At 52.5% G+C, this 6,912-nt stretch overlaps 2 protein-coding genes across 5 annotated transcripts in view; one reads left to right on the top strand and one right to left on the bottom strand.

Moving 5' to 3' along the window:
- NSMCE1 (NSE1 homolog, SMC5-SMC6 complex component) overlaps nt 1-5,353 on the bottom strand; it is a 73,188-nt gene extending 67,835 nt beyond the window's left edge. Inside the window, exon 1 of the mRNA XM_059415087.1 lies at nt 4,795-5,353. The gene's annotated coding sequence lies outside the window, so the exon portion shown is untranslated. The remainder of the gene's footprint in view (nt 1-4,794) is intronic.
- Nucleotides 5,354-5,588: 235 nt separating this feature from the next.
- The window catches only part of IL4R (interleukin 4 receptor), a 35,222-nt gene continuing 33,898 nt past the window's right edge, over nt 5,589-6,912 (top strand). For all 4 annotated transcript variants that reach the window (XM_059415079.1, XM_059415078.1, XM_059415081.1 and 1 more), the window contains exon 1: nt 5,589-5,688. The gene's annotated coding sequence lies outside the window, so the exon portion shown is untranslated. The remainder of the gene's footprint in view (nt 5,689-6,912) is intronic.

The following is a 6,912-nucleotide window of genomic DNA, read 5'->3' as shown; positions in this document are numbered from 1 at the left end:
AGGGTTAAGCCGCTGCCTTCGGCTCAGGTCATGATCTCAGGGTCCTGGGATCGAGTCCCGCAGCGGGCTGTCTGCTCGGCAGGGAGCCTGCTTCCTCCTCTCTCTCTCTGCCTGCCTCTCTGCCTACTTGTGATCTCCCTCTGTCAAATAAATAAATAAAATCTTTAAAAAAAAATAAAAATAAATAAATTAAAAAAAAAAAAAAGATGTTCAGTGAAGACCAGAGAATGCAAAAAAGAGAATGTTTTTTAAGGAAAAAAAAATACATGCATTTTTTTTTTTCAGTTACTAATATGGTCACTAGCAGCCCAATTGACAATCCCTTCAAATGTGAATAGTCTGAATACATCAACTAAAATACAGAGACCATCAGAGTGGATTAAAAAACAAGACCCAATGGCATGCTGTCTACAAGAAACCCATTTCAAATGTATACATGCACTTAGATGGAAACCAATGGGATAAAGAAAGATATACCATGCTAACATTCATCAGAAGAAAGCTGTTGCCATATTGACCTCAGACAAAGCAGACTTCAGAACAAGGAATATCAGCAGGGATAAAAGAAGATACTATGAAGAAAGAAAAAGAAAAAAAGAGGATATTATGGGGCGCCTGGGTGGCTCAGTGGGTTAAAGGCTCTGCCTTCAGCTCAGGTCATGATCCCGGAGTCCTGGGATCGAGTCCTGCATCAGGCTCTCTGCTCAGCAGGGAGGCTGCTTCCTCCTCCCTCTCTCTGCCTGCCTCTCTGCCTGCTTGTGATCTCTGTCTGTCAAATAAATAAAATATTTTTAAAAAGAGGATATTATATAATGATAAGAGTCTGTTCTCCAAGACACAGAACAATCCTGAACGTTACGCATCTAACAACTGAGGGTCAAAATACATAAGGCAAAAACTGATAAATCTGCAAGGAGAAATGGACAAATTCACTATGGTCTGGGTAATAATATATTGGGTAATACTAATAACACTGGATGTTGGAGACTTCATTACCTCCTCAGTAGCTGATGGGTCCAGGAAGCAAAAATCCACAAGCATACGGCTAAAACAAACAGCACGATCAATCAACGGCATCTAATTGACATTCACAGAATACTTCACATGGAACATTCACCAAGACAGACTACATTCTGGACCATAAAACGAACTTCAACAAATTAAAAAAAAAATTAGAAATCTTATAAAGTATACTCTTAGTGTACAATACAAATACACTAGAAATCAAAAATAGGAAGAGATCAGGGCACCTGGGTGGCTCAGTTGGTTAAGTGTCTGACTCTGAATTTGGGCTTAGGTCATGATCCCAAAGTTGTGAGATTGAGTACCTTGTTGGGCTCCATACTAGGCATAGAGCCTGCTTAGGATTCATTCTCTCTCTCTCTCTCTCTCTCATATGTGCACATACGCTCACGCGCTTGCCCTGCCCCTCCCCCTCTTAAGAAAATAGAGAGCTGGAAAATCCCAAAATATTTGGAGAATAAAAAGCACACTTCTGGGGCACCTGAGTGGCTCAGTAGGTAAAGGCCTCTGCCTTCAGCTCAGGTCATGATCCCAGGGTCCTGGGATCAAGCCCCACCAAAAAAAAAAAAAAAAAAAAAAAAGCACACTTCTAAATAGCACATAGACTAGAGAAGAAATCATAGGGGAAATTTAAAAAGTATTTTTAAATAAACAAAATAAAAACATAACTTACCAAAATTTGTGAGGTGTGGCAAAGGAAGTTCTCAGAGAAAAATCAATAGCATTGAATGCAGATATTAGAAATGAAGAAAACTCTAAAATCAGTAACCTAAGAGGGGCAAAGAAACCTATAAAAAGATGCTCAACAGGGACACCTGGGTGGCTCAGTTGGTTAAGCCACTGCCTTCGGCTCAGGTCATGATCCCGGCGTCCTGGGATAGAGTCCCACATCGGGCTCCTTGCTCAGCAGGAGCCTGCTTCTCCATCTGCCTCTGCCTGCCACTCTGTCTGCCTGTGCTCACTCTGACAAATAAATAAATAAAATCTTAAAAAAAAAAAAAAAGATGCTCGACATAGTATGTCCTTTAGGGAACTGCAAATTAAAATAACGATGATATGTATCATTACACATCTACCAGGCAGCTAAAAAATACTGACACCACCAAGTGCTGGCAAGAACGCCTACGAGCAGAACTCTCACGGGTTGCTGGTGGGCAAGGGTATAGACTGTGGAAGAGCATCTGAAAGTTTCTCACAAAAGGAAGTGTTCTCTGACCATACGACCCAGCAACTGCGTTCCTCAGTAGTTACTCAGAGGAGGTGGAAACATCCTCATGCAAAACTGGCACAGAAGTGCTCACAGCAGCCTTATACCTAATTGCCCCGGACTGAAAGCCATCGAGGGGTCCTATAACAGATGAACACATAAACGGTGGTAGAGTCAGAGGACGGAAAAAAGAAAATAAAAGAGCTCTCAACCACAAAGAGACACGGAGGAATCCTAATGTCACATTGCTGAGTGAAAGAAACCAGCCTTAAGAGACTATACGTGGGCTGCGTCCACCTGTATAACATTCTGAAAATGGGGACAGGAAACAGATCTGTGGCTTCCAGGGTCCACATTGCTCTATGGGTGGATACAAGTCATTTTGCATTTTGTGTGCTCCCTTTCACTCTCATTTATTTTGAGACAGAGAGAGTATGTGCAAGTGAGGAGGTAGGGGGAGAGGCAAGAGAGAGAGAGAGAATCTCAAGCAGACTCCGTGCCCAGTGCGGAGCCCAATGCAGGGCGTGATCTCCCGTCCCTAAGATCATGACCTGAGCCAAAATCAAGAGCCAGACTCTTCCCTGACTGAGCCACCGAGGCACCTCTGGCTTACTTTCCACCACCACCCCCACTGGCTTACTTTATTCTAAAAATACAGTATATAGGGGAGCCTGGGTGGCTCAGTTGGTTAAGTGACTGCCTGTGGCTTAGGTCATGATCCCAGGGTCCTGGGATTGAGCTCTACATCGAGCTCCTTGCTCAGTGGGGAGCTTGCTTCTCCCTTTCCCTCTGCTGCTCTGCCTGCTTGTGCTCTCTTGCTCTCTCTCTGTCAAGTAAATAAAAATCTTAAAAAAAAAAAAAAAAATCAGGGCGCCTGGGTGGCTCAGTGGGTTAAGCCTCTGCCTTCAGCTCAGGTCATGATCCCAGGGTCCTGGGATGCAGCTCTGCATCGGGCTCTCTGCTCAGCAGGGAGCCTGCTTCCCCCTCTCTCTCTGCCTGTCTCTCTGCCTACTTGTGATCTCTGTCTGTCAAATAAATAAATAAAATCTTTAAAAATAATAATAATAATTAAAAATACAGTATATAATACATATAATATGCAAAATATTTAATCAACTGTTTCTGTTGTCAGTAAAGCTTCCTGTCAACAGGAGGCTATTAGTTAGGTATTTGGGGAGTCAAAAGTTACATGTGGATTTTCCACTGCCCAGGAGTCGGCGCCCCGACCCCTCCCCACCCATGCTGTTCAAAGGTCAGTGGTGTATGAATTTGAGTCCCTGCGTGTGGGTGTGAATGCGTGCGGTGGTGTGACTGTGCCTCAGCGCGAACACGTGGAGAGTGTGGATGAGTGTAAGTCATGGGTGAGTATGAAGGGCTGCAGGGGTGAGTGTGGGGGGAAGGTGTGAGTCCATGACTGTGAATGTGTTTGGGGAATGTGAGCAAGTGGTTGTAAGGATGGGCGTGAAGGTGCGTGCAAGCTTTTCTAGGCAGGATCGAACCTGCGTCCACGAAGGCAATGTCTACAGCTGCCCCCGCTGCTCTTTGTGGAATCCATGTGGAATGCAGAATCCCCATCGGACCTGCTGGAATTCGCGGCTTGTCTGGCCAAGCCGCATGTCCTTGCTGAGGGCTCTCCGCTTGTCTGCCTGGACTGCCCCCCTCGGGGTTCATTATACCCAACTGCTTGCGTTTCTCACTTGTCAGACCCCCAGGGCTGGGAGAGCGGGAGATGGGTCTCTATTTCTTACTCTCCCCCAGCCGCCAGCTCAGGGCCTGACTCATCCAGACATCGGTATGTAGATGCTGAATAATTGTGGTTTTTCTTGCCTCCAGGCTCACCCCACTCCATCTGCCTGAATGAATGCCTTTCCCTTTTCTCCCTCTCTCTGCCACACTGATCTATGGAGGGACCAGAGGCCACCTCCTCCAGGAAGCCATCCTTGACTTCCTGTTGACTGTCTATTGTCACATACTCGAGTTATAAGGTCTCAGAGAGCAAGGATCATGCTTATTTCCTATCTTCCTGTGTCTTCAGCACAGGGTTAGGCAGCAGGGCCGAGAAAGAATGAATGCATGAAGAATAATGAAAGAGCACGGAAATACCGTGTCTCCTCCTCCAGGAAGCCAACCCTTACTCCCTGCTTCCCTGGCTCCCCCCCCCCCCCCCGCCCCGGGCTCCAACCACAGCAACCCCATTGGGCTGTCCATGGCTCTGAGAAGTTCGTTTCTACTCTAAGACCAGGAGATCTTTGAGGCTGAGATGTGGTCAAGGTATCCTCCGGGTCCCCAGCAATACACAGCCTGAGTCTGCCCATCTCTTACCGCACCGCCTCCCACTGTCCCCTCCTCAAGGCTCTCCAGCCAGGCTAGCCTCCAGACAATTCCTCCAACATGCCATCCCAGGGCCTTTGCACGCTCTGTTTTCGGTCCCTAGTCTCCCCCCCATATTCTCTTCAGGTTCAGTTCAGATATCTCATCAGGGACACCTCTCAACCACCAGCTCCACCAGCTCTGGCCTTACACCTCCCTTTCCCTTTAACTTTTCTCTTGGGACCTGTTCTTACCTGAAATACTTTATTCCTCAGTGTTTTTCCCCACCGTCTGGTTCCCCATGGGCTCTTGTGGTGTGTCCAGTGGTTAGTGGTCTGTGGTGCCTAGGCTCAAATCCTACACCTGCCGAGTGACTCTCAGCACGCTGCCCCTCTGTGCCTCAGTTTCCCCATCTGTAAAATGAGCGATGGCAACACAGCTCCTGCGTAAGGCAGTCGTGCCTTAGTCGTGCAGAGCCTCGCAGCAGAGCTGACCGGGTTGTACTGGCTGATAGAAGGCGTCTCCGCGCTCTGAATTCTTGGGGCGCCCGGCACACGGAGGCGCTCAGTAAACACTGCACGGAAAAACACCCGCGGGCACTTCCCAGAAGCCCGAAGCCGGCTGTCGGGCAGGGGTGAAGGAAGCGAGCTGGCCCATCCCCACCGCAGCCCTGCGCGCTCCCGGCCCCGGAGGCACCCGGCCCTCCGCGAAGCGCGGCTGGGGGGCCGCCCGCAGGAGCGGGGACTTCGGTCGGCGAGTCAGGGGTCAGCACCGCGGACTCCTCCGCGGGGGCGGCCGTGCGCCCAGGGGGGGCCGGGGCTGCCCGCTGCGAGGTCCGAGGCCGGCCTCAGAGGGCGCGGGGCGCGGGGCTGATGGCCGCGGGCCGCAGGGCGTGGGGGCGGGCCGTTGGGCGGCGCGGGGTGTGGCGCGCGCCGGGGGGGGCGGGGCGCCGGGCGCCGGTAGGAGGGGCGGTTTGCGGCGTGGTGAGGGGCGGGGCCTGAGGCGGGGCGGGGCGGGGCCTGAGGCGGGGCGGGGCGGGGCGGGGGGCGCTCAGGAAAGCCCCGCGCGGCGCGGGCAGGACGGGCGATCCGGGGGTCCCCCACTTCCAGCTCGGGCGCCGGCGCGGCGAATGGACCCGGGGCGCGCAGGTAGGACGCGGGGCCCGCGCGCGGGGCGGAAGCGGGCGATCGGCCCGGGGAGGGGCGCGACCGCCGGCGCGGCCCGGGGCGGCGGGGACCCCCGGAGCCGCCCCGACCGCATGGGGGGGGGGGGGTCTTCCCGGAGCCCGCCCCTCCGGCGTCTCGAGCGGCGCCCGGATCGACCCGGGTCGCCCGGGGGCAGCGGGCGCGTGGACCCGAGGACCCCCGGCGCGCCCCCTCGGGTTCGTGCTGACCCGGAGACGCCAGCGGAGACGGCCCCTTCGGGGACTTGGGGACGTCGTGAGCGTGGGGTCAGGCGGGACTTGAGCCACGCAGCCCCCTGGTCGCGGAGATCACCCCCTAACCCCGAGCGCAGGAAGTGGGTGAGGATCGGGTGGGGGCGGGGGAGTTCCGAACACTGAACTGGGTGACCAGGTCGAGGCGTCTGGGGAAACCGCGTCCTGTCGACCCTTTCTCTCCTTATTTGAATGTTGGATGGACCCCGTTATAATAGAGATCAGATACCGGACTAATTTTGTACAGGTTCCGTCTGGATCTTTGGAAATATTCGGAGTTAAATCGCAGAACAGCCGTTTTGGTGGGTACGGTGTGTGAGTCAGTCTGTTTTTCAGATGGGGACACTGAGGCCCCCCGGGCGGTTTGAATCGTTTGCCCGAGATGACTCCTGACTGCAAAGTGTGCAGCAGAGTTCGGCCCCCGGTGGTCGGGTGCCAGAGCCTGCTGTCTTCCACCTGCCCGTGATACTTGTCAAACTATCCCATAAACAAATTATCCAGGGGATTTTATTAAAAGGCAGATTCCCAGGCTGCCTTCAGTGAGATTCAGATTCAGTAAACCTGGGCGTCTGGATTTTAAAGCGCGCGCACACACACACACACACACACACACACACACACAAAATCTAGATTTAGATCAGGCAAGACTGACGACCTGGCAAACTCCGGGTCCCTGCTGCTGGGATTTGTCGATGACTCTCCAGCCAGCACTGATCTTCCTGAAGGCCTAGCGTCTCCTCTGTTCTCCCCCAGCCCTCTGTGAGGTTCCTCCCTAAGAGTGGCCTCTTTTAGAAATGTGGGCATCGGCTGGGACATCAGTGCCTTTACTAAAATCCTAAAGTCCGATGGGGAGACTGAGGGTGTATACCTCTCTCCCCCACAGTCAGGGGACATTCAGGGTCCTGCAGAGTCCCCCTGAGTGCCGTTCATCTGCCCT

Source organism: Mustela nigripes, chromosome 11, assembly GCF_022355385.1.
Source record: "Mustela nigripes isolate SB6536 chromosome 11, MUSNIG.SB6536, whole genome shotgun sequence".
In the NCBI taxonomy this organism is placed as follows: Eukaryota; Metazoa; Chordata; class Mammalia; order Carnivora; family Mustelidae; genus Mustela; species Mustela nigripes.
This window is presented reverse-complemented; position numbering and strand designations above follow the sequence as displayed.